Raw genomic sequence first — 26585 nt, 5'->3', positions numbered from 1 at the left:
GCATATGTTTATAATAGCATTTTAAGGGTTTTTTGTTTAAACAAATGCAAAAAGCTCTGCTTTGTATTTATACTGAAGGAGCCCTGGTGGCACAGTGGTTAAGTGCTTGCCTGCTAACCAGAAGGTCAGTGGTTCGAACCCACCAGCTGTTCCATGGAAGAAAGATGTGGCAGTCTGCTTCTGTAAAGATTACAGCCTTGGGAACCCTATGCGGCAGTTCTGCTCTGTCCTATAGGGTTGCTAGGAGTAGGAATTGACTCGATGGTAATGGGTTTATTTTTGGTTTTAATATTTATATTAGATTTCACTTTTCCAAAGTGATTTTACATCTAATATTTCAGTGAAACCTCTGAGCTCACTTTGGTAGATTAAGAAAGTGACGACATCCTCATTCAACAGTAACAGAAACTGGGACAAAAGTTCGATTTGTGAAGGTTACATGCCTAGTTAAAGAGAGAGAGAGCTAGACTCAGGTCTCCTGACTTCCAGCCCTGGCCTTGCAGTGTGACATGGAAGAGAACCCTACAATCAGTCTTAAATCATCTGAGATTTGAGAGTCCTTAGGGACTAACTCTTTGTTTCCTTTTCTTTTGTTTCCTTTTTTTTTTTTTCATGAAGTGCTTAAAGCAGCTAAAAGAGATGTTAAAAACATAGACTTCTTGAAATTTGTATAATCGTTAACTTAGCTAAAAACATAGAAGTATCTCCCACAGCGGGGGGAAATGGCTCATTGGAAGTGGAAACAGATGGGCTCTGGAAAGGAAGTTTGTTGTCCATGTAAGAAATTCATGGGAATGACCTAGAAAGATGCCTTATTCTACTTAGGGGTGTGTGTGTGTGCGTGTGTGTGTGTGTGTGTGTGCTGAAGTGTGTGATGGAGAAGGGGCTAGAGTGATGGAGAAGAGGTAAGCAGATGAGCAAGCGCTGGCTGCAGCCTACCTGGCCAGAAGCCTGTCACTGACCAACTCTGCCCGTCTCTTGGGGAGAACGGGGATGCTTCCTCTGTCCATAAGGAGTCCCTGTGTGGTACAAATGGTTCGTGTGCTCAGCTGCTAACCATAAGGCTGGAGGTTCAAATTCACCCAGAGGCACCTGAAAAGAAAGGCCTGGTGACCTACTTCCAAAAAACCAGCCCTTGAAAACTCTAGGGAGCACAGTTCTACTCTGACACATGTAGGATCACCATGAGCTGGAATCGACTCCCTGGCAGTTGGTACCGGTTTTCTGTGTGCCCCATGCTGTGTGCCTCAGAAGACAGGATGAAAGAAAGCCTGGATGGCAAGAGCAGCCCAGGAGGCAGGGAACAGGTTGATGCAAGTCATTCTAGACACAAGTGGTACCAAGCCATTTTATTTTTTTCCCTGTGGAAAAGGATTAAATTACTGTTTTCTCTTCCAGTGAAGCATTTCTCCCCCTATGGGAGACACTTGTATGTTTTTAGCTAAGTTAACAATTATACAAATTCCAAGAAAAAAATAATTAATTACCGAGCTTCTTAAGAAATAAATCCGTTTCATAGGTACAGGAATGTGGTTTACATGAAGAATAGCAGTCAAGAGAAAAATTAGAGTATAGAGGACCAGTAACAATGAGCGAGATATCATATGACTTCAGGCCAGCAACTATTCTTTTGTTTAAAAAAAAAGGGGGGGGGGGACAAGTAAAAGACACTAAAAAAACCCATTGCCGGTGAGTTAATTCCGACTTATATCGACCCTATAGGACAGAGTAGAACTGCCCCATAGGGCTTTCAAGGAGTCGCTGGTGGATTCAGACTGCTTCCCTTCAGGTAAGCAGCCATGCGCATAACCACTGCACAACCAGGGCTTCTAAAAAACAATAGAAATTATTTAAATAGTAAAAACTTGGCTGACAAAGTATTTAAGTCTGGATAGTTAATAAGCAGAATCTCAAATCATCTCCATTTGATAGAGGATGGCCCTGCCCTGTTAAAGTATGCTTTTCAAAATGTTGAAAATGTAATTCTCATAAACATGTATAGTGAGCATGTGTATATAGAGTCACTGGAATAAAAGGAAAAGAGGGAGAGGGAGAATGATGGAGAACAATTGCTAAGTTACAGAAGGAACAGGGAAATAAAACCATAATCTTGCAGGTCATCTCGGCCAGACAGAAAAAAAAAAAAAAAAAAATTGAATCTCTACCAGCAAGTCATTTGCAATTTATCAGTGATCTACAAGTTAATATGTAAGTTTACAGGATCAGTAAAAAAAAAAATCAAACCCTTTGCTGCCGAGTCAATTCCGACGTGTGGCGACCAGGAGTGGAGGATCAGTAGGACGTAGTAAATCAGAGTTACATTTCCCTAGGGCATTAAATGAGCCTTAGACAGGCTTCTTAGACAATGATCCAATATAAAATTGATAGGACATACAGTCATCTTTTGGCCTTATTTTCACATTTGAATTTCTTCTCAATTCTCATTACACATACACCCCATGCAAAATGAAAATGCCAGAGGAGAGTGTGAGGTGTGTACTGGATAATTTTATGTCCAGTTGGTTGGTCAAATACCAGTTTAGGTGTTGCTATGAAAGGTATTTATCTGTAATCAGCATTTAAATCAGCTGACTGTAAGTAAAGCAGATGACCCTACATAATGTGGGTGGTTCTTATCCAGTTAGTTGAAGGCCGTAATACGAAGAACTGAGGTTTCCCAAGGGAAATGGAATCTGCCTCAAGACTATACATAGATATCCTGCTGGAATTTCTAGCCACCACCTGGTCTAGTAAGTGCTTCAAGTCCTCTTCACTTTCACTAAGCAAGCACTTACTGATGAAGATCAAAGACCACACCTTCAGTATGGATTACAGCTCAATATAAAGAAAACAAAAATTCTCACAACTGCACAACTGGACCAATTACCCATCATGATAAATGGGGAAAAGATTGTAGTTGTCAAGGATTTCATTTTACTTGGATCCACAATCAATACCCACGGAAGCAGCAGTCAAGAAGTCAAAAGACGCATTGCATTGGGTAAATGTGCTGCAAAAGACCTCTTTAAAGTGTTGAAAAGCAAAGATGTCACCTTGAAGACTAAGGTGCGCCTGACCCAAGCCATGGTATTTTCAATTACACCATATGCATGTGAAAGCTGGACAATGAATAAGGAAGACAGAAGAAGAATTGATGCCTTTGAATTGTGGTGTTGGCAAAGAATATTGAATATACCATGGACTGCCAAAAGAATGAACAAATCTATCTTGGAAGAAGTACAACCAGAATGCTTCTTAGAAGCAAAGGTGGCGAGACTACGTCTTACATACTTTGGACATGTTGTCAGGAGGGATCAGTTCCTGGAGAAGGACATCGTACTTGGTAGAGTACAGGGTCAGTGAAAATGAGGAAGACCCTCAACGACATGGATTGACACAGTGGCTGCAACCATGGGCTCAAGCATAAAAACGATTGTGGGCATGGCACAGGATCAAGCAGTGTTTCGTTCTGTTGTACATGGGGCCGCTATGAGTTGGAGCTGACTCAATGGTACCTCACAACAGCAACAACACCTGGTCTACCGATTTTGAACACAACACTGCCTGAGTTTCCAGCCTGTCACCTAGCCTGTGAGCCCCACAATCTTGTGAGCCAATTCCTTAAAATAAATCTCTATATCCATATGTATATCTACAGATATATCTATGTTACTGTGACTACCACATGAGATTGTGTCATTTCATTTAATTCAATTTTCTTTTTCTCGTTGGTTTGCAACAATTAATGTGGTTACTACTTGACCCCAGCAATATGGTCAATACCAAAGCTGGTATTGAAATCCCATAACCATACTTACTTATAAGGCAATCAGCCAGAACATGCTTTTATTATTGTTGTTTTTAGATTCTCTTCGCAGTACAATTCATTACTATTGTGTGTGGCCTTTCTAGCCATGGTCTTATAACTCCCACCCAGATGATTGGGTGAGATTGTGTGATAGGGTAATCCAAGGGGATTAGCCAGTTTTGCCTTAAAAGAGAGCCAATTCCAGAGCAGGGAGAAAGAGCCCACCACCACCAAAGAAGGAGAGACCAACAGAACAGACCTGGCAACATGAGACAGCACGGTGGGCTTCCTGGCCCGTGGAGAGAGAAAGCTGAGTGCCTTTGGGCAGAGACTGAGGGCCAGGGAAATGTGTGCCTGTGAGCATGTTTGAAAGAGGCTGTCCTGATGAAAGAACTGTATCCTGAATGTTCCTGAGCCTGAATTGTAACTGTTACTTCCCTAATAAAGTGCATAATCATGAGTATGGTCTTTGAGTTCTGTGTGGCCATTGCAATGAATTATAGAACACAGCAGAGAAGTAGAGAGTGCTGTGCTAGGGTTGGTTGGTATCAGAAGTAGTAAAGGTGGTGGAGAGAGAAGGAGTGTCTGACCTCCACTTTATAGGAATCAGCCTTGGGCTGTTGATCTTGGTTCTTCTTCCCCCTTGTGAAGTTGGAGGAGGTTTAGACAATACCCCCACGCCATTTTTACACTTATCTTAGTGAAAATATAATCACTTAGAAAGTTATTGAGAAGAAATTGCAGATTATGGTCCCACACATCCTCAGACTCTGGGTCCAGGGACCTCAGACTGAGAGGTAATGATAGAAATACAGTGCAATCAGCTCTAGGGATGTAAGGCAGGGAGACACCAACTCTGCCTGGAGAGGTCAGGCTTCTGAGCCTTCCCAGAAAGATAGCATTTAAGCTTAATCTTGGATGATGAGTTCTTTATCTTTGAGGTAAAAGAGAAAGAAATCCAAGCAGAGGACAGCGTTTATATAAGGTCTTGAAAAATTAATCGAGAAAATGGCAAAAAGCTTCATATGTCCTGCCATACGTTACCAGGGGTGGAAACTCCTGGAACCAGGAGTTTATACTTTATTCCATAGAAAATAGGGACCCATAGGCAACCTTTAAAACAGTATCTTGGGCTGCATTGTGGAGGATGGACTTTAGCTGGACAAGTCTATGACAGGAAGGAAAAGATTGGAGGCAGCAAGAGCCCAACCTATTATCCCCATTTTACAAACATGTGGTTTTATGGCGAAATGTTGATTAAATGAGATTTCATGAAGCGTCATTCAGTTCTTCAGTGGTACTCAGAGTCCAGATACCTTCCCCCAAAGGATGTTGAGGTTGGGAGTCACTGACTAAACAGGTTGGTGTGCCCTTGAGAGGATCTGTGGATATTATGGTATGGTGGGAGAATTGGAAGGAAAGGAAGGCTCAGAAGGAAAGACCAAACCCACTGCCATCAGGTCGATTCTGACTCGTAGGATCCCTGGTGGTGCAGTGTTTAAGAATTTGGCTGCTGACCAAAAGGTCGGCAGTTCAAATCCACTAGGCACTCCTTGGAAACCCTACGGGGCAGCTGTACTCTGTCCTATAGTGTCCTTGTGACTCAGAAAGAAAGAGGACAAGTGAAAAAGAGGGTGAGAGAGAGAGACTAGCCTAGCTGGGCACATATTTATGGGATCCTTGTTGATGTGACCAACTTGAAGATAAAGTGGTAGCCATGACAGGGAATCAGGAAAGCTCTTCACAGCAAGATCCCTGATGTGTTGTCCGGGAGCACCCAATACCTGCTAGGCACCACACCAGGTGCCCGAGATCTGTGTGATCTTGGGCAAGCCAAGTGCCCATTATGGAAATACTTCCATCTGCTCTGCCCAGCTCAAAGGATTCACATAATGATGTGAAACAACAAGTATAAATACAGTTTGTGAACAGTGATTGGCGGTACCAAAGGAAGAATTGAAGTTTGCTCTGAGTTGAGCCTTGCTTGTAACATCCACTCACTTCTCTGTTGTCACCTATGATTTCCAGAGGAGCCCTGGCCTGCATGGACTTATAGAGACCAAACCAGAGTCCAGATACCTTCCTCCATAGGATGTTGAGGTTGAGAGTCATGAACTAACCGTGGACGATGGTGCAAGGATGACCAAGTCTGGATAGTGCAGCAAGAAGACGCTGATTGCAGGCAAGTTTATCCTGCAAGCTGCTTAATTGCCTGGATCTTGGCAAGGCAATGATGCATCTTGGAGACCTTAAGTCCAAGGCAAAGTGCAGCCAAAGCAAGTGTTTTCCTATGGGGAGCTCACATGAAAGCTCTGCTCTTCTGTGGTGGGTATATGTAACTCTTCAGCCAGTCTAATTACCCACACTGATACAGACCCTCAGGTTCCTGCTGGGTGAAAACGGACCAAGAGATGTGCTGTACTGGGTGGCAAATCAGTGTTCTTTCTGCTAAATCCACCATGCGGAGCCAGAAATTCACCATGCTAATGATGGTGGAAGGATGACCAAGTCGCCCCAGATTTCCTGGTGGCTTTATTGTCTATTCCCAGGGAAAGAGTGAGTAGGAATCAATAGCAAAAGACAAACAGAAAAATGTGTTGCTGCATTACTGGAGTCTATTTATTTCCTAGAAATTTAGGTTTCTGGGAAAAAGTATCATGATATAAAAGAAAAAAAAGTATTGAACGGGGAATCTGGTTCATATCTAGGCCTGACACTTGCTGCCAGTGTAAACTTGAGCAAGTGACTTAAGCTCTCTGAGCCTCAGTTTCCTCATCTGTAAAATAGGAATAAAAATTCCTACTGTGCAGGATTTTCTTTGGAAGATTACATAAATGTACAAAAAAATAAATGGCACATAGAAATGGAAATTGTTTCTCAGCCACCCTCCCTGAGGGACAGAGACTTTTCCACTTTGGTTTTTTTACAGATACTCCTGAAATGCCACTAGAGTGTCCCACAAATAGTAAGAACTTGATAAATGTTTGCTGACTATTCCCCTAGATTCTGGTTGTTTAGTAAATATCTATGGAAACAGGCTCAGCAGTGAGCTTACAGCCAGAACCAAGAAAGTGCAAGGCAGCATCAAAGGCACAGTGTGTGAGGCCCAGGGACAAGAGCAGTGCCTCTCAGTTCTATCACACACTTTAACACCTAGCCCTTTGGCTCTTTTAATACTCCCCACAAGGTCATTACCCACATTTCACAAATGAAGAAACCCAGGCTCCCTGAGACTAAATAACTCATACAGAGCAATAGAGCTAGGGCCTGTCTGAGCTGAGATCAAATCTAGTTCTATCTGGGGTACTCTTTCAGAATGAAGTGGTGAGAGAATGAGGACTTTAAGAAAAGACAAAAATGGGATATTCTCAGGGGCTTTGTAAGCTGGTAAAATAAAAAATAAAATGGGTTTTTTTTTTTTTTTTTTTTTTTTGCTATTCTCTCCCTTTCCTACTTTTCTTCCTTTTCTTTTCCATTCTTTCCCCACGTGGACCATAGAAAGGCACTTACTGACTCCCAAGCTCCCAGGGAGGACATTAGGGACTTTCCACTCCAGGGCATCGGCCTCTCCAAGGGGGCCTGGGCTGTGTCCCTAGGGCCTGCAGGGTGCATCAGGTCAAGTGAGGGCAGACTCCCCTTAGAGTCTTGCCTTGCGCAAGCACTTTGCTCTTCCCTCCCTAGGGTGTTTTTGGTTTTTCCCAACAACCAAATAAGCTGAGTCCTGCGTTACTGGTTCAGTTATCTCGGTTCACAAGAATAAGAGCCAAGGAAAACTGATACCGTGCATTGTGTAAGCTGTTTTCTGGGAAACTGTACTGTCTCCTGTGTGGTTCAGGGCTGGTTACCGCTGTCTGCCTCCCATACCTCTGTGGAGCCAGCTGGTCGTTTGTGAAATAGTCTCCAGCATTTGAGGGCATGAATTGTGTTCTCCTTTTAATGTCCTTGCTATGGTACAGCTGGACGGTAACCAAACATCTTCAATCTTTGTGTCCACGGCATCTAGAATAAAGCCTGACACTAGCAGATACCCAGAAAAAGGCTGTGGAATACATGAGTAAATAAAATCAGAATGGAATGAGTTGATTACACTGGATGCCTCTCGAAAGCCCACAGGATTGTGATAGGCAGATCCCCCGTGTGGCCAGAATTTCTGATGCCACCTCCTCCCTGGCACCCAGTGGGCAAGCAGCAAGAAATTCAATCTACGAGAAGGGTGATGTGGAGTGGGAGGACATAGAACACCAACTCTGAAGCCCAGCAATGAAAAGACCCTATTCTTTCAGTACACGTGAATGACTTTGTGTGTGGGTGTGGATGGGTGTGTGTGTGTGTGTGTGTGTGTGTGTTTGTGTGGAGTCACCTCCGAAGAGGCCAGATGCAAAAAAAAAACACACATATTTTATGGTTCCATTTATATGAAATTCTCAGAAAAGGTGAGTCTATACAGACAGAAAGCAGACCTGTGGTTTTCTTAGGCTACGGGTGGAAGCATGGCTTTGCTGTAAATGAGGATGAGGGATGTTTCTCAGGTGGTGGAAATATTCTGAAACTGGACTGTTCTAAAACTGGATTGCTCAAGTCTATAAACTGTCTAAAAACCATTCAGTTGTACACTTAAAATAGTAGAATGCTATAAGTAAACTATACCTTAAAAAGCTGTTTTAAAAAGAGAGAGAGAAAGGGGACTCATTTCCCAAGAAGAATGTCGATGTTTCATCCTGGTTGGAAATGAAGTTCTTCAAACAAAACCTAACTTGGGACTCCAATATATGAATTGAGGTGGAAGTGGGTGGACATGGGCTCCATTGGTCTTCTTCTCTGACTCCCTCCAGTCACCTCTGTGAAGCTCTGCAGATTACATTGACTGACATGGCCCATCATCCTCCAGGATGTTTGGACAATAGATGGTTATCTTCTCTGGACATTTTATGTGGCTTCCATATGCTAAGCCCTATGGCTTCCCACATGATGCTTTTCAAAATGACATCCTTCCACCTTGCTCTTACCAGTAAATTGGCTGACTTTTGCTCTTTTTTAACAGTTTTATTGAGACATAATTCACATACCATACAATTCACCCATTATAGTGTACAATTCAGTGGTTTTTAGCGTATACGCAGAGTTGGATATCCATCACCACAATCAATTTTAGAACATTTCCATTAGGTCAAGAAGAAACCCTATTAAGGTTAGAGTTGCACAGCCAATTATTGTAATTGCTGTCGATGAGTTATACACCCATAAAAAGCTGAACTAGCAAAAGTTGTGTGGTAGATATATTTACCAAAAAAAAGGAGCTGCTGAGGCTGCTTATATACAATTGTAATGGTTAATATGGTGTGTCAACTTGGCTGGGCCATGATTCCCAGTTGTTTGTATGTGATCGCTCCTGTGATGGAATCTGCTATGAGTAGCCAATCAGTTGAAAGGGAGTTTCCTTGGGCTTGCAGCCTGCATCTGAATATAACCAGACGTTCTGGCTTTTTGCTTGTTCTGGATCCTGTGGCTACCTCCTGTTCGCCTGACCTCTGGTTCTTGGGACTTGAGGTATCAGCTTAACTGCCAATCTTGGGACTCACTGATCTTGGGATTCGTCGATCTTCACAGCCTGCAAGAAAAAGCCCTGCTTCTCGACCTGCCAATCTTGGGTTCGCCAGCCCCTGTGGCTACTGTAATCAAGACAAGCCTCTATCCTGATCTACGGACTTGGGACATTCCTGCCTCTACAATCACACGGGCCCTCTCCTTGATATTAATCTCTCTCTGTATATTTATACGCTTTACTGGTTTTGCTTCTCTAGAGAACCCAGCCTAAGACAACAGTAAAAAACTTCATGGGATTTGGTTCCTTGGCTTGAAGGTTTTCCTAGTTAATTTGTCTTATTACATGTTTAGTGCTTCTGTTCTACCTCCTGGTTTGTTGCATAGTGCCTGGGGTCTTAAAATCTTGCAAGTGGCCATTCAAGCCATGACAATTGGTCTCTATTTGCCTCAAGCAACAGAGGAAGGAGAGTTAGAAACAGGAGGAGGGATGGAACGTGCAGCTAATTGCTTCCATGAACAACTGCATCCAGAAAAACTGGATGGTGCCCAGCTACCACTACTGAACATTTTGGTCAAAGATTCTATCGGAGAATCCTGATCAAAAGGGGGAAAATGCAGAACAGAATTTCAAATTCTCATGGACTCCAGGCTTTCTGGACCCAAGGAGACTGGATGAACCCCTGAAACTATTGCCCTGAGATAACCTTGAAGCATAAATAACCCCTGAAGTCTTTTTAAAACCAGACAATAGCTTAACTAGTAAAAGATGTCTGCCTTGAGTATTATGCTTTTTTAAGAACTATCTATATGGTATCAAAGTGATAACAGTAACTCAAAAGATTATATAGGAACCTTAGGGGGCAGTGAGCTTATATTAATGGGGGAGAAACAACTCAGAAAAGGAGGGTGAGAGTAGTTGCACAGCTAGAAGAATGTAATCCATGTCACTGAATTGTACATGTAGAAATTGTTGAGTTTTGCTGTGTATAATCTCAACAACTGGTTTTCACTGGCTAATGCTTTTCAGAAGTAGACTGTTGGGTCCTTCTTCCTAGTCTGTCTTAGTCTGGAAGCTCAGCTGTAACCTGTCCTCCATGGGTGACCCTGCTGGTATCTGAATACTGGTGGCATATCTTCCAGCATCACAGCAACACGCAAGCCCCCACAGTATGACAAACTGACAGACACATGGGGAGTGTCTGTATGCTGAGCAAATAATCCGAGAAGCTGGACTATATGAAGAAGAACAGGGCATCAGGATTGGAGGAAGATTCATTAACAACCTGAGTTATGCAGATGACACAACCTTGCTTGCTGAAAGTGAAGAGGACTTGAAGCACTTACTAATGAAGATCAAAGACCACAGCCTTCAGTATGGATTGCACCTCAACATAAGGAAAACAAAAATCCTCACGAATGGACCAATGAGCAACATCATGATAAATGGAGAAAAGATTGAAGTTGTCAAGGATTTCATTTTACTTGGATCCACAATCAACAGCCATGGAAGCAGCAGTCAAGAAATCAAAAGACGCATTGCACTGGGTAAATCTGCTGCAAAGGACCTTTTTAAAGTGTTGAAGAGCAAAGATGTCACCCTGAAGACTAAGGTGTGCCTGACCCAAGCCGTGGTATTTTCAATCGCATCATATGCATGTGAAAGCTGGACAATGAATAAGGAAGACCGAAGAAGAGCTGATGCCTTTGAATTGTGGTGTTGGCAAGGAATATTGAATATACCATGGACTTCCAAAAGAATGAACAAATCTGTCTTGGAAGAAGTACAACCAGAATGCTCCTGGTACGACCAGAATGCAAGGATGGTGAGACTGCGTCTTACATACTTTGGACATGTTGTCAGGAGGGATCAGTCCCTGCAGAAGGACATCATGCTTGGCAGAGTACAGGGTCAGTGGAAAAGAGGAAGACCCTCAACAAGGTAGATTGTCACAGTGGCTGCAACATTGAGCTCAAGGATAACAACAACTGTAAGGATGGTGCAGGACCGGACAGTGTTTCGTTCTGTTGTGCATAGGGTTGCTATGAGTTGGAACCGACTTGACGGCATCTAACAACAACAATCTCAACAATGACAACGAAATAAAATAAAATAAAAAAAGAATAAACTGGAAAAAAAGAAACCCCATATCCACTAGCAGTCACTCCCTATCCTCCCCCCCTCCCCCGCCCCACTCTCCCAGCCATGGGAGACTACTAATCTACTTGGATTAGTAGTCTCTGTGGATTTGCCTATTCTGACGTCTCATATAAAGGGACTCATACATAATATGCGGTCTTTTGTGATTGGCTTCTTTCACTTAGCATAATGTTTTCAAGTGTCATTTATGTTGTAGCATGTATCAGTAATTCATTTCTTTATATTGCCAAATAACATTCCGTTGAATGAGTATGCCACGTTTACTTATCCATCCATCAGTTGATGGGGATTTGGGTTGTTTCTACTTTTTCTTTTCTCCTTTTTTTTTTCTTTTTCTTTTTATAGTCCCCAGGCCCCAGCCCCAGCTACTCTGTCCCTCAAAGTGTTTGGATGTGTCCAGAAAACTTCTTAGCTTTTGCTTTGGTCCAGTTGTGTTGACTTCTCCTATATTGTGTTGTCCTTCCTTTCACCGAAGTTGATCCTTGTCACGATCTAGTTAGTGATTTCCCCTCCCTCTCTCTCCCCAACCTCATAACCATCAAAGAATGACTTTTTTATGTGTTTAAACCTTTTCTTGAGTTCTTATAATAGTGGTCACATACAATATTTGCCCTTTTGTGACTGACATTTTACTCAGCATAATGCCCTCCAGATTCGTCCATGTCCTGAGATGTTTCATGAATTCATCATTGTCCTTTCTCATTGCATAGTATTTATTCCATTGTGTGTATGTACCATAATTTGTTTATCTATTCATTTGTTGATAGGCATTTAGGTTGTTTCCATCTTTTTGCTATTGTGAATAGTGCTGTAATGAACATGGGTATGCGTATGTCTATTTGTGTGACGGTTCTTTTTTCTCTAGGATATATTCCTAGGAGTGGGATTGCTGAATCATATGGTATTTCTATTTCTAGCTTTTTAAAGAAGTCCCAAATAGTTTTACAAAGTGGTTGTACCATTTTACAATCCCACCAGCAGTGCATAAGGGTTCCAGTCCCTCCATGACCTCTCCAACATTTGTTATTTTGTGTTTTCTGGATTAGTGCCAGCCTTGTTGGGGTGAGATGGTATCTAATTGTAGGTTTGATTTGTATTTTTTTTTTTAATGCCTAATGATCACAGGCATTTCCTCATGTGTATGTTAGCTGCCTGAATGGCTTCTTCAGTGAAGTGTCTGTTCATATACTTTCCCATTTTTTAGTTGGATTATTTGTCTTTTTGTTGTTTAGGTGTTGCAGTATCTTGTAGATTTTAGAGATTAGACCGTTATCAGATATGTCATTGCCAAATTTTTTTTCCCATTCTATAGTTTCTCTTTTTACTCTTTTGGTGAAGTCTTTTGATAAGCATAAGTGTTTGATGTTTAGGAGCTCCCAGTTTTCTGGTTTATCTTCTAGTGCTTGTGCATTGTTAATTATGGTTTGTATACTATTTAAGCTATCTGTTATGGCTCCTAGCATTGACCCTAATTTTTTCTTCCATTATCTTTATCATTTTAGATTTTATATTTAGGTCTTCGATCTATTTTGAGTTAGTTTTTATGTATGGTGTGAGGTATGGGTCCTGTTTCATTTTTTTACAGATGGATATACAGTTACACCAGCACCATTTGTTAAAGAGGCTGTCTTTTCCCCATTTAACGGACTTTGGGCCTTTGTCAAATATCAGCTGCTTATATGTGGGTGGATTTACATCTGCGTTCTCAATTCTGTTCCAATGATCTATGTGTTTTTTTGTAGGGGAAAAACATCACAAAGTTTAGTAAAGCAAAAAGAAAGTTTTATTCATGAAGGCAAAAGTTGAGAAGTGGACAAGCATGCTGCCAGAGCTAAAGTCTGTCCAAATCCAAGGAAATATTACAGAATAAACCAGAATGGGAAAATGGACAAGCATGCTGCAACAGCCATGTCTGTCCGAGTCCAGAGAATATTACAGAATAGACAGAAGTGGGAAAACAGACAAGCATGCTGCTACTGCTGTGTCTGCCTGAGTCCAAGGAAGGTTACAGAGTCATCAGTATACATTAACATTACAAATGGGCAAAACCATTGAAAGCTTCGCCTTTTCACAGATTGGCTAGATACTGTCATCCTACATTTTGAATTGTCTTTCTTAAAGATCATTGGTACAGGTTTCAGTAACGACAGTCAGGACGGTCTTCGTTGGTCTAACAAATTCCTATTCACTATATGTTCATTGAGGAAACCCTGGTGGCGTAGCGGTTAAGTGCTATAGCTGCTAACCCAAGGGTCAGCAGTTCAAATCCGCCAGGCGCCATAGAAAAAGATAAGAGTGGAAAGTCTTTTGTGTTCTGGCTTGTGTGAAAGTTTCCCTAAAAGATCTTTTCCAAGATTATTCTATCTATTGTCTTTATCTCAGGACCCAGTCTATGTGTCCTTGTGAGTCCTTGTGAGCTCTCATGAGCCCAACTCCAGCTGGGTCACATTCTCTATGCTCAAGGACAGGCAATAATGATTCCAACATTATTTCCTAAATCTGTTTGTTGTACCAGTACCAGGCTGTTTTGACTACGGTAGTGGTATAATAGGTTCTAAAATGTTTCCACTTTTTGACTATTACAAATGATGCTGCTATGAACATTTGTATAGAAGTTTTTGTGTGGACATATTTTTATTTTATTTCTCTTGGGTACATACTTAGTAGTGGAATTGCTGAATCATATGGTAACTTGATGCCCAACCATTTGAAAAACTGCCAGACTGTTTTCCAAAGTGTCTGCATCATTTTACATTCCCACCAACAGTGTAAGAAGGTTCCAGTTTCTCTACATCTTTGTAAACACTCGTCATTATCTGTCTTTTAATTACAGCCATCTAAACAGATGTGAAATGGTATCTCATTGTGGTTTTGATTTGCATTTCACTGATGGCTAATAAGTTTTAGCATCTTTTCATGTATTATTGGCCATTTGTATATCTTCTTTGGACAAATGCTTATTCAGGTCCTTTATGCATTTATTAATTGGGTTGCTTGCCTTTTTATTATTGAGTTATAAGAGCTCTTTTATATAATCTAGGATAAGTCACTTATCAAATATATACACCTAGCTCCAAATTGTTGAGTCCCTGAAGCCAAGTTTGTTTAGTAGTTATACGTGGCTTTTCTCTTGGTCAGCCTAGTCTCATTCATTTCTGCTCTTTCCTTCTGTGTCTTCACTCCACCCCATCCTTAAATGGCTCATTATACTTGTTGAGGACAGAAATTATATCTGCAATTCCTTACCAAAAATACACTGCTCACTCTGTTTTAATCAGAAAATTTACAGAAATGGAAGGCTGTGGCTAGCCAAAAGTGTCAATTAACAGTTAACAAAACTTCTTTTGTCGAGGGGAAAAAAAAAATTCTAATATGTGTGCATTCACTTTTTTCTGCTAAAGAAGACAGAAAATGAGGTTGTGGAATATTTCTGATGATCGAGAATTTTGCAGTGCTTCAGACCCATCCTTCTGAACTCCATTTCTCCTTTATTTGGTAAATATGTTTGTATGTAATGAGATGCTACGAGATATGGGACGGGGGACAGTAAAGGAGGCTTTGCTTCAGTCCTCCCTGCCTGAGGCTCTGTATATGCTGTCTTTTCTTGTGCTTTCCTTCTTATACCTAGAGGTAGAGTAAAACTACTGGGTTCACAATGATATTAGTGTATACAGCAGGTGCTAAAATGCCAGCCAATCACAGGACTGGGATCTGGGCCCCAGTAAATAGTTGGCCTTGCTGAAGTGGCTGCTTTCTTCCAGCACCTTACAATCTTCTCTTTCTCTCCTCTCCCCACCTCCTCTAGGACCCCTGCAGGAGAAGGGAGTACTGGAAATTTACAGGTTTCCTGTGGCCTCGTTTTCCAAAGGAAGGCACAGGAGGACCAGTACATCCCAGAAAGTTTCTGGTGTGCAAACTAGCCCTGCCCTTGGGGGAGCAGGAACAGAGCTGATATGTAAAAGCCTGGGATGGGACTCCAGCTGTTAAAAGAAAGCTGATGACTCAGAGTTGGAGTCAGCATATCTAGAAAGGGATCTCTGACTAACAAAAGATAGAACTGAGCAGTCATAAATCCTTCCCAGTGAAACCTGCTACCTCTGGGGCTCATCCGGGAAGGAAACAAGTTACAAAAACTTCTGGACTGTATCCTGCACAGCCCACATGAGCAACAGTGAAGAGGGGCTTATTTACCACTAAACCCATTGCAATTTAAGATTTAGGGAGAATACAAAGCCATGAGCTGGTAGGTCTCAGTTCCATTTAGAACTTCACAATAGATTTTAAGGTACAGTCTTAATTGATTAATTAACTCATTCTGATCATTCAACTAACAGGTATTGCACCGAACTAGGTGATAGGGGTATAAAATAAAACTTAGCTAATGGCCTCGAGGAGCTTGCTTGTGGTTTAAACATCTTATGGTTTAATATTCTAGTCTGTAAAATATGGAGAACATGGTTCCATCCTGTTTTCCAGGAAGCTTTTCTCAAATGGGGTTCGCTGCTTTATATAGTGTGAGGGCTTGTTGCTTATTGCACTGTTGCCTTGCTAGGGCAAGTCACAGCTGGAAAACCAGCCTCATGAGGAGCAGCTGCTTTCTTCCTTGGCCAGCAAAAGCCACAAAGCCCTGCGGCTGGATGGGATCATTCTGCTGTGACAGGGGAAAGAGGAAGATCAAATGGAAACCTAGGGGTCTTGTCTTGTGTTCTCGTGAATGACATTCCAGGGTTCTCACAGGATGCTAAATCCCTTCTGAGAGTGAAATGTGAAGGCTCTAGAAGTAAAGGCTTAATCCAGCCTTGTATTACAATTGTTAACACATTTCTTTCACATGCTGAATTTTCAACTCCTCAATAGCACCTCTGCTACAATTTGTCTGTCAGTTTGTTATACTGGGGTGCCTAGTGTGTTGCTGTCATACTGGAAGATTTGTCACTGGTATTTCAAATACCAGCATGGTCACCCTAGGTAGACAGTTTTCAGTGGAGCTTCCAGACTAAGACAAACTAGGAAGAAGGAATTGACAGCCTAATTCTGAAAAAATTGGCCAGTGAAAACCTTATGAATAGCAGCAGAGCATTGCAATGATTTATACGTCTTTTTATCATCTTGCTTCCCCAGTCTTCCGTGCCTAATAATAATTTAGGTATGAGCATTGTTACTCTCATAGCTAATATTTGCTGAGTGCTTTCCCTATACTTTGTGCTGAGCTTGTAGCCAACCTTTTGGTTAGCAGTCTGAGCTTTTAACCACTTTGCCACCAGGGCTCCAGTTCAAATCCACCAGCTGCTCCTTGGAAACCCTATGGGGCAGTTCTACTCTGTCCTGTAGGTCACTATGGCTGGAATCAACTCAATGGCACACAACAACAACAACAAACTTGTGGCATGCATTATTTACTTGAATAGTCATAACAATTATGAGTTTGGGGCCTCATTATCGCCATTGTAAATGTGAGAGAACATTCACTTAAAAAAATTGAGTGACTTGTACAAATTCACACATCCCTACAAACTGACAGACAAGATTTGAATCCAGATCTGTATAACCCCTGAAAAAAAAGCTCTTAACTCTACATGAACTCCATGTACCTGACACCATGTCCCTGTGTGCCATACATCCCATCCTCTTGCACCTTCTCAGGGGCTTCACACCTACAACTGTCTCCTTTCTGTCCTGCCTTGTCCTTTCTTTCTCACTGTTGGCTCATTCTTACCAGCATGCACACAAACCTAAGTATCACCTATTTTGAAAAAAAAAAAACACCATACATCCCCTGTAAGGAACAAATTTTTTTTAATTCTCTTGGGACCCAGACCTTCTGGAAACAAGGGTTGAAATGACCCACTCAAACTATTGCCCTGAGACAATCTTTGAGCCTTAAACCTTGAGAAAAATGGTTTCCAGGAAGTCATCTTTAAGTCAAACAGTAGTTCAGCTTAATTAGTAAAGAATATTTGCCTCAAGCATTGTGCTCTTTTAAAGAATTACCTGTGTGTAGTCAGTTTCCACAACGGAAACTCTGAAGTCAGACTTGAAGATATGTTTTAAGGTAAATCAGTAATTATCTGAATTGTTCTTCAAGAAAATGATGTAGAAAATCCCACATGTTCAGAAGTCACTATGTAAACACTATTCTGGCCCTGTTTCCATGGCAACGTTCAATTCCTAGCAATAAGTTTAAGTATAAAAATCTGTAAAGATTTTTTTCTTTGGAATATTTTTAACTTTCTTGCCAGAAATGTTGCCCCAATTTGTCAACTGTATATTAAACATTGTCAATTTCTATTATTGGCTTAATATTATTTTTCTTTTAATACCTTACCCCACAGATAGTACTGATATCTCTGATTATTCTTTTGGGTACCTGAAAAAGCAAGCAACATAACCAGCCAATTACATGTTTTCAGGTTTCAGACATTTTAGAAGGACCTTTAAAAGCCCCTAGGAGCATTGGTAGTGCAGTGATTAAGCGCTTGGCTGCAAACTGAAAGGTTGGTTTGAACCCACCATCCATGCTACAGGAAAAAGATGTGGCAGTCTGCTTCCTTAAAGACTTACAGCCTTGGCAGAGCACACATGGTGCTATAGACAGAAGCAGCAAAGACCTGAAAAAAAAAGTAAAACAGATACAAATATCAATCCTGGAAACCTAAGCATCAAATGAAGGGATAAAGAACTAGATCAAGTGCTGAACAGAAGAAGAAACTGACAGAGAATGAGAAGAGCTACAGAGTGGAGGTCCCCTGCCAGCTAATGCAGCACAGCTTCTCTATCTTGGAGCACAGCAAGCAACAACCCTGGCAGGGAGTACTGGAAGGCAATTTCACAGAGCTCCCAACAGGAGACAGAACGACCAGTAACCAGAGAAACACACTTTCCCACCTTCACCCTTCTGCCCTGTACACCACCTCTGCCACTTTCCAACATGCCATAGTTGCTTCGCTGAAGAGACACTGGCTCACTACCACCCTGGGTCTGCCATGCCCACAACTGCTGGCTACCTCAGTGCCATTTTTTTTCTTTCCCTCTCCCCCTTTCCTTTCTTTGTCCCTTCCACCTAGTCCCATGCACCACCTCCCCCACTTCCCAAGGAGCCACATGCACCGCCCAATGAGAGAGACACCAGCTCACCACCACTTCAGTTCTTCCCCAACCCACCAGCTGGCTCCCTCAGTGCCAAGTTTTTTTTCTCTCTCTCTTTCCCTTCCTCCCTTTCTTTCTTTTGCCCTCCTAGCCATATGCCACTTCCACTCCTTCTCAACGGGCAATGCTGCACTGCTTGGCTAGAAAGCTATTGGCACACAGCCTCCCTAAGTTAGCCAGGCCCCCACCTGCCGGCTCCTTCCACATTGCCATTTTTTGTTTTGGTTTCTCTGTTTCTCTTTCTTCCTTTTCTTCCTCCAACCTAGCCGTGTAAGCCAACACCACCCCATCCTACTAAGCCACACCTTGCTGCCTTGGCTAGAGAGCCACTGGACAACAACTGCCCCAGGACTGGCCCACCCCACCCACCGGCTCCTTCTGTGCCACCATTTTTTTTTTTTTTTTGCTTTTGTTTCTCTCTTTTCGTTCTTTTTCACTCCCCTCCCTTCCAGCCAGCCCTTGAGTCTGCCTCACCCCTACTTGCCGGCCTCCACCACACTGCCAGTTTTTTTTTTTTCTTTACTCTCCCTTTTCTTCTCCCTCAGACCTAGCCCCATATGCCACCTGCCCCCTTGCTGCTGGAACCTGCCACACCACCACGACTAGAGAGCTACTGTCCTGTCACAGCCACAGGTCCACCCCCGCCCCACTGTGCTGCCACTTGTTTTTTTATTTTACTTTCTTTCTACCTCCCACCTAGCCTTGTAAACCATCGCCCCCTGCTTTCACACTGGCCTGCAGATCCACCTAGCCCCCACCAACTGGCTACATTTTAAAGTTTTTTCTCTATTTTCTTTCTGTCCCCCAACTATTCTCATACACAATTCTCCCTTCCTATGGGCCCCCGAAATACTGCCACAGCTACAGCACCCATGGTGCTCAGGCCAGCCACCACAGTGGGCCCACACTGTCACCCCACCACTTGAAGAGCTGCTGAATGGTGGGAAGCAAGCCCACACCAGTTCACATGCAACGCTCCCGCATATCTGGTGAGGGGCTGAAAAATCTTTTACACTGCTGGAAACAGCACTCACCAAGTCTGCCCTCAGCCACCTCACCAAAGCAGTGTACAGCAAAGCAGACTCACTCTGACTGTTGCTCCCCTGCCCACCAGACAAAAAAAAAAGGCAGTGAGAATTATCATGTCCACAGATGAGTAAGCAGCAAAACATAAAAAAGGGCAAAAAAAACGAACATAAAGTCAATAAATAAAGAAAACAATAATGTCTCTGAGACAGCAGACAATATCAAAACATATAAAAGATCAGTACAAGATGGCTCTAGCAAATGACCAAAGTAAATAGATGACCTCCAAGTAGAAGAAAAGGCATGGAACTACCAGATATAGAATTCAAAAGGCTAATGTGTAGAACTCTACAAGCGATAAGGAAAACACATATGTCATGGATTGAATTATATCCCCCAAAAAATGTGTGTATCAGTTTGGCTGGGCCATGATTCCCAGTATTTTGTGGTTGTTCTCCATTTTGTGATTGTAATTTTAAGTTAAAAAGGATTAGAGTGGGATTGTAACACCCTTACTAAGGTCACACCCCTGATCCAACGTAAAGGGAGTTTCTCTGGGATGTGGCTGCATCACCTTTTATCTCTCAAGAGATAAAAAGGAAAGGGGAGTGAGCAGAGGGGGGACCTCATACCACCTAGAAAGCAGTGCAAGGAGTGAACGTGTCCTTTGGACCCGGAGTCCCTGCATGGAGAAACCCCTAGTTCAGGGGACGATTGCTGAGAAAATCAACAGAGAGAGAAAGCTTTCTCCTGGAACTGATGTCCTGAATTTGGACTTTTAGCCTACCTTACTGTGAAGAAATAAATTTTTCTTTGTTAAAGCCATCCACTTGTGGTATTTCTGTTATAGCAGAACTAGATACTAAAACAACAGGCAAAACCAAGAAATACATAGCCAAAATCAAGGAAAACACAGACAAAGCAATTGAAGAATTCAGGAAAATAATACAAGAACAAACAAATATGAAAACAAACAGAAATCATACAAAAACAGTAGCTAGAAATCTAAAAGATAAACAACAAAATTTCAGAAATGGACAACTCAAAAGAAAGTTTTAGGAGCTAATGTAAAACAATGGATGACAGAATCAGCAAGATTGAAGACAAATACATGGATGCCACTTTGAAGAAAAATCAGAGGAAAGTATGAAGAAAAATGATGAAAACTTAAGAATTTTGTGAGACACAAGTGCAAAAATTTGCACATATCGGGGTTCCAGGAAAGGAGGAGAAAATGGAAAGCACAAAGAAGATTGTTGAATATTTGCTGGCAGAAAACTTCCCGAATATGAAAGATGAAAAGCTGACCATACAAGAAGCTCAATGAACCCCATATAGGATAGACCCTAAAAGAAAGTCACCAAGACACATCATAATCATGCTTGCCAAAATCAAAGACAAAGAAAGAATCCTGAGAGCAGCTTGAGAAAAACAAAGTCACTTATAAAGGGGAAACAATAAGACTAAACTCTGATTACTCAGCAGAAACTATGCAAGCAAGAAGCAGTGGTATGACATGTACAAAACCTAGAAAGAAAAATTACTGCCAACCAAGAATACTATATCCTGCAAAACTGTCTCAAATATGATGATGAAACTGGGACATTTCCAGATAAACAGAAATTAAGGTCATTCACAAAAACCAAACTTACAGGAAATATTAAACAGCAACAAAAAAAGAGCAAGAGTGGCAATACTAATCTCAGATAAAACAGGCTTTAAAACAAAATCCACCATAAAAGACAAGGAAGGACATTATATAATGATTAAAGGGACAGCCCACAATGAGTACAAACTCATAATAAATATCTACGCCCCCAATGACAGGGCTGCAAAATACATAAAACAAACTCTAACAACACTGAAAAGAGAAATAGGCAGTTCTGCAATAATAGTAAGAGACTTCAACACAGCACTCTTGGTAATAGATACACCTTGTAAAAAGAAACTCAGCAAAGATTCAGAAGATCCAAAGGCCACAATCAACTAACTTGACCTCATACATAGAACACTCTACAAAACAGCAGCAAAGTGTATATTCTTTTCCAACGCACATGCAATATTTTCCAGAATAGGCCATATTTTAGGCCACAAAGCAACCCTCAACAGAATACCAAACGTTGAAATAATACAAAGCATTCGTTCTGATCACAATGCCATAAAAATAGAAATTAATAGTGGAAAGAGCAAGGATTAAAAAAAATCAAATACATGGAAACCGAATAACACTTTGCTTAAAAAAAAAGACTGGGTAATAGAAGAAATCAGAAAGGTAGTAAAAAAAATTCCTAGAATCAAATAAGAATGAAAACACATCATACCAAAACCTATGGACACAGCAAAGGCTGTCTTCAGAGGTCAATTTATAGCAATAGATGCACACATCAAAAAAGAAGGGACAAAATCAAAACATTAGCTGTATAACTTGAACAAATAGAAAGGGAACAACAAAAAAAGCCCACAGTCACCAGAAAAAAAGGAAATAATAAAGATCAGAAGAGAAATAAATGAAATACAGAATAGAAAAACAACAGAAAGAATCCACAAAACCAAAAGTTTGTTCTTTGAAAAGATCAACAAAACCTACAAACCACTGGCCAAACTGACAAAAGAAAAACAGGACAGGACACAAACAACCCAAATAAGAAATGAAATGGGAGACATTACAACAGACCCAAATGAAATAAAAAGGATCATAACAGAGTACTGTGAAGAACTATACTCCAACAAATTAGAAAACCTAGAGAAAATGAGCAAATTTCTAGAAATGCACTACCTACCTAAACTAACACAAACTGAGATAGAAAATATGAACAGACCCATAACAAGAGAAGAGAATTAAAAGGTAATTAAAAAAAAAAAAAAAAACTCTCACAAAAAAAAAACCCGTGGCTCAGATGGCTCCACTGGAGAGTTATACCAAACATTCAGAGAAGAGCTTACACCAGACCACTCAAATTATTTCAAAACAATGAAAAGGTAGTGATACTTTCAAGTTCATTCAACAAAGCCAACATAACCCTGATACCAAAACCAGGCAAAGACACCACAAAAAAATTACAGATCAATATCTCTCATGAATACAGATGCAAAAATTCTCAACCAAATCCTAGCCAATAGAATTCAGCATCATACCAAAAAAAAGGTACACCACAACCAAGTGGGATTCACACCAGGTATGCAAGGATGGTTCAACATTAGAAAATGAATCAACATAATCCGCCACATAAATAAAAGAATCACTCAATCATCTCAATCAATGCAGAAAAGGCATTCAACAAAGTCCAACATCCATTCCTGTTAGAAAAACTTTCAATACAATAGGTATAGAAGGGAAATTCCTCAACATAATAAAGGAAACCTATATAAAACCAAAGCCAACACCATTCTTAACAGAGAAAGGCTGAAAACATTCCTCCTGGGAATAGGAACAAGACAAGGATCCCCTTCAACACCACGCCTATTTAACATTGTGCTGGAAGTCCTAAGTACAGCAATAAGGCAAGAAAAATAAATAAAGAGCATCCACATTGGTAAGGAAGAAGTAAAACTGTCCCTAATTGCAGATGATATGTTACTATGCATACAGAAGTCAAAAGATTCCACAAGAAAACTACTGGAGCTATTAGAAAGATTCAGTAGAGTAGTGGGATACAAGATAAACAGACAAAAATCAATTGCATTGCTATACACCAAGAAAGAGAACACGAAAAGGAAATCCAGAATGCAATACCATTTATAATAGCACATAAAAAATAAAATAACTTAGGAATAAATCTAACCAAGGACATGAAAGACCTATACAAGAAAACTACAAAACACTACTGCAAGAAACCAAAAGAGAACTACATAAATGGAAAAACATACCATGCTCATGGATAGGCAGACTCAACATTGTAAAAATGTCAATTCAACTCAAAGCAATCTACAAATACAATGCAATTCCAATCCAAATACCAAAGACATTCTTTAACGAGATGGAAAAGCTAATCATTAACTTTATATGAAAAGGAAAGAGGTCCCAGATAGGTAAAGCACTATTGAAGAAGAACAAAGTAGGAGGACTTGCACTACCTGACCTCAGAACTGACTATACAGCTATGGTAGTCAAAACAGCCTGGTAGCGGTACAACAGGCACATTGACCAATGGAACAGAATTGAGAACCCAGACATAAATCTACCCACCTATGGCCACCTGATTATCAACAAAGGCCCAAAGTCCATTAAACGGGAAAAACATAGTCTCTTCAACAAATAATGCTGGCAAAACTGGATGTCCATCTGTAAAAAAATGAAACAGGACCCACACCTCACACCATACACAAAAACTAATTCAAAATGGATCAAAGACCCAAATATAAAACCTAAACCTATAAAGGTCATGGAAGAAAAAATGGGGATAATGTTAGGGGCCCTAATACATAGCATAAATACAATACAAACTATAACTAAGAATGCACAAGCACCAGAAGATAAACTAGATAACCGGGAGCTCCTAAAAATTAAACACATACGCTCATCAAAAAACTTCACCATAAGAATAAAAAGATAACCTACAAATTGGGAAAAAAATTTTGCTATGACATATCCGACAAGGGTCTAATCTCTGAAATCTACAAGTTACTGCAACACCTCAACAACAAAAAGACAAATAATCCAATTAAAAAGTAGGGAAAGGATGCAAACAGACACTTCACCAAGGAAGACATTTTAGGCAGCTAACATATACGTGAGAAAATATTCGTGATCATTGGCCATTAGAGAAATGCAAATCAAAACTACAATGAGATACCATCTCACCACAACAAGGCTGGCACTAATCCAGAAAACACAAAATAACAAATGTTGGAGAGGTTGTGGAGAGACTGGAACCCTTATGCACTGCTGGTGGGAATATAAGATGCTGCAACCACTATGGAAACCAGTCTGGCGCTTCTTTAAAAAGCTACAAATAGAAGTACCATATGATGCAGCAATCCCACTCCTAGGAATATATCCTAGAGAAATAAGAGCCATCACACAAATAGACATATGCACACCCATGTGCATTGCAGCATTATTCACAATAGCAAAAAGATGGAAACAACCCTAAGGGCCATCAACAGATGAATGGTACATACACACACAGGAATATTATGCAATAATAAAGAACAACGATGAATCTGCAAAACATCTCACAACATGGATGAATCTGGAGGGCATTATGCTAAGTGACATAAGTCAATCACAAAAAGACAAATACTGAGTGAGACAACTATTCTAAAAACTCATGAAAAGGCTTACGCACAAAGAAACAATCTTTGACGGTTACGAGAAGGGGAGAGTTGGTGGTGGGAGAAAAAAGGGGGGAATAATTAACTAGATAGCAGATAAGCGAAGGGAAAGACAGTGCACAATATAGTGGAAGTCAGCGCAACTTGACAAGGCAAAGTCATAGACACATCTAAACACCCCCAGGGACTGAGTCACTGGGACTGAGTACTGCAGACCAAGGTAGCAGGGGTCATCTAGGTCAACTGGCATAAGAAAGTTTGTAAAGAAAATGTTCTACATCCAACTTTGGTAATTAGCGTCTGGGGTCTTAAAAGCTTGCAAGTGGCCATCTAAGATACATCTTTTGGTCCTATCCTGTCCAGAGCAAAGGAGAATGAAGAAAAACGAAAGACACAAGGGAAATATTAGTCCAAAGGACTAAGGGACCACAAGTACCACAGCCTCCACCATCCTGAGCCCAGAAGAACTAGATGGTGCCCAGCTACCACCAACAACCACCCTGACAGGGATCATAATAGAGGACCCTGGACAGAGTGGGAAAAAAATGGAGAACAAAATTCAAATTCACATAAAAAAGACCAGATTTACTGGTCAGACAAAGTTCGGAAGAAGCCTCAAGACAATGGCCCCCAGACACTCTTTTAACTCAGGACCAAAGTCACTCCTGAAGTTCGCCCTTCAGCCAAAGATTAGACAGGTCTATAAAACAAACAATAACATAAAGAAAGTGCTTATTAGTTCAGTCATGTATATGAGACCAAAAGGGCAACACCTGCCCAAAAGCAATGACAAGAAGGCAGGAAGGGACAGGAAAAAAGGAAACAGGGAATTGGAGTGTGGAAGAGAAGAGTGTTGACACAATGCAGGCATTGCAAGCAATGTCACAAAACAATTTGTGTATAAATTGTTGAATATGAAATTAATTTGCTCTATAAACTTTCACCTAAAGCACATTTTTAAAAAAGGAAAAAAAAAAAAAAAGATTTACAGTCTTAGAAATGTTGCAGGGCAGTTCTACTCTGTCCTATAGCTACGAGTCAGAATCCACTTGACAACAATGGATTTGTTTTGTTTTTTTGTTTGTTTGTTTTTAAAAGCCCCTAGGGCCTAAGTCTGGCCCAACTGGGATATAATCCAAATTTTTGTTGGGCAGAAAATCCTGCCTGGATATTCTCCCTGGTTTAATTTCTAATGTAGTTCCTAGTCAGTTCACTAAGAACTTGACATTGAAAGAAAACAAGATTCTGAATGAACTTCCATATGTATTTCTTCATGGAAGACCAAAGGGCCATTTCACTATGTGGCACTAAGTGAATTACTTAACCTCCTCATTAATTGAATTGGTACAATTACATGTGTTATTCTACTGAATTACTCTTATTAATGTTGTTGTCTATGGTGCAGTGATGGCTCAGTGGTAGAATTCTCACCTTCCACGGAGAGACCTGGGTTTGATTCCTAGCCAATTCGCTTCATGCACAGCCACTCCTCACCCCCTCTCCCCTGCTGTCTGTCAGGGGAAGCTTGTGTGTTGCTAAGAGACTAAACAGATTTCAGTGGAGCTTCCAGGCTAAGACAGACTAGGAACAAAATCTTGGCGATCTACTTCTGAAATCAGCCAATGAAAA

Source organism: Elephas maximus, chromosome 26 (assembly GCF_024166365.1).
Source record: "Elephas maximus indicus isolate mEleMax1 chromosome 26, mEleMax1 primary haplotype, whole genome shotgun sequence".
NCBI lineage: Eukaryota > Metazoa > Chordata > Mammalia > Proboscidea > Elephantidae > Elephas > Elephas maximus.
The sequence above is the reverse complement of the archived record's forward strand: the minus strand, read 5'-3'. Positions refer to the sequence as shown.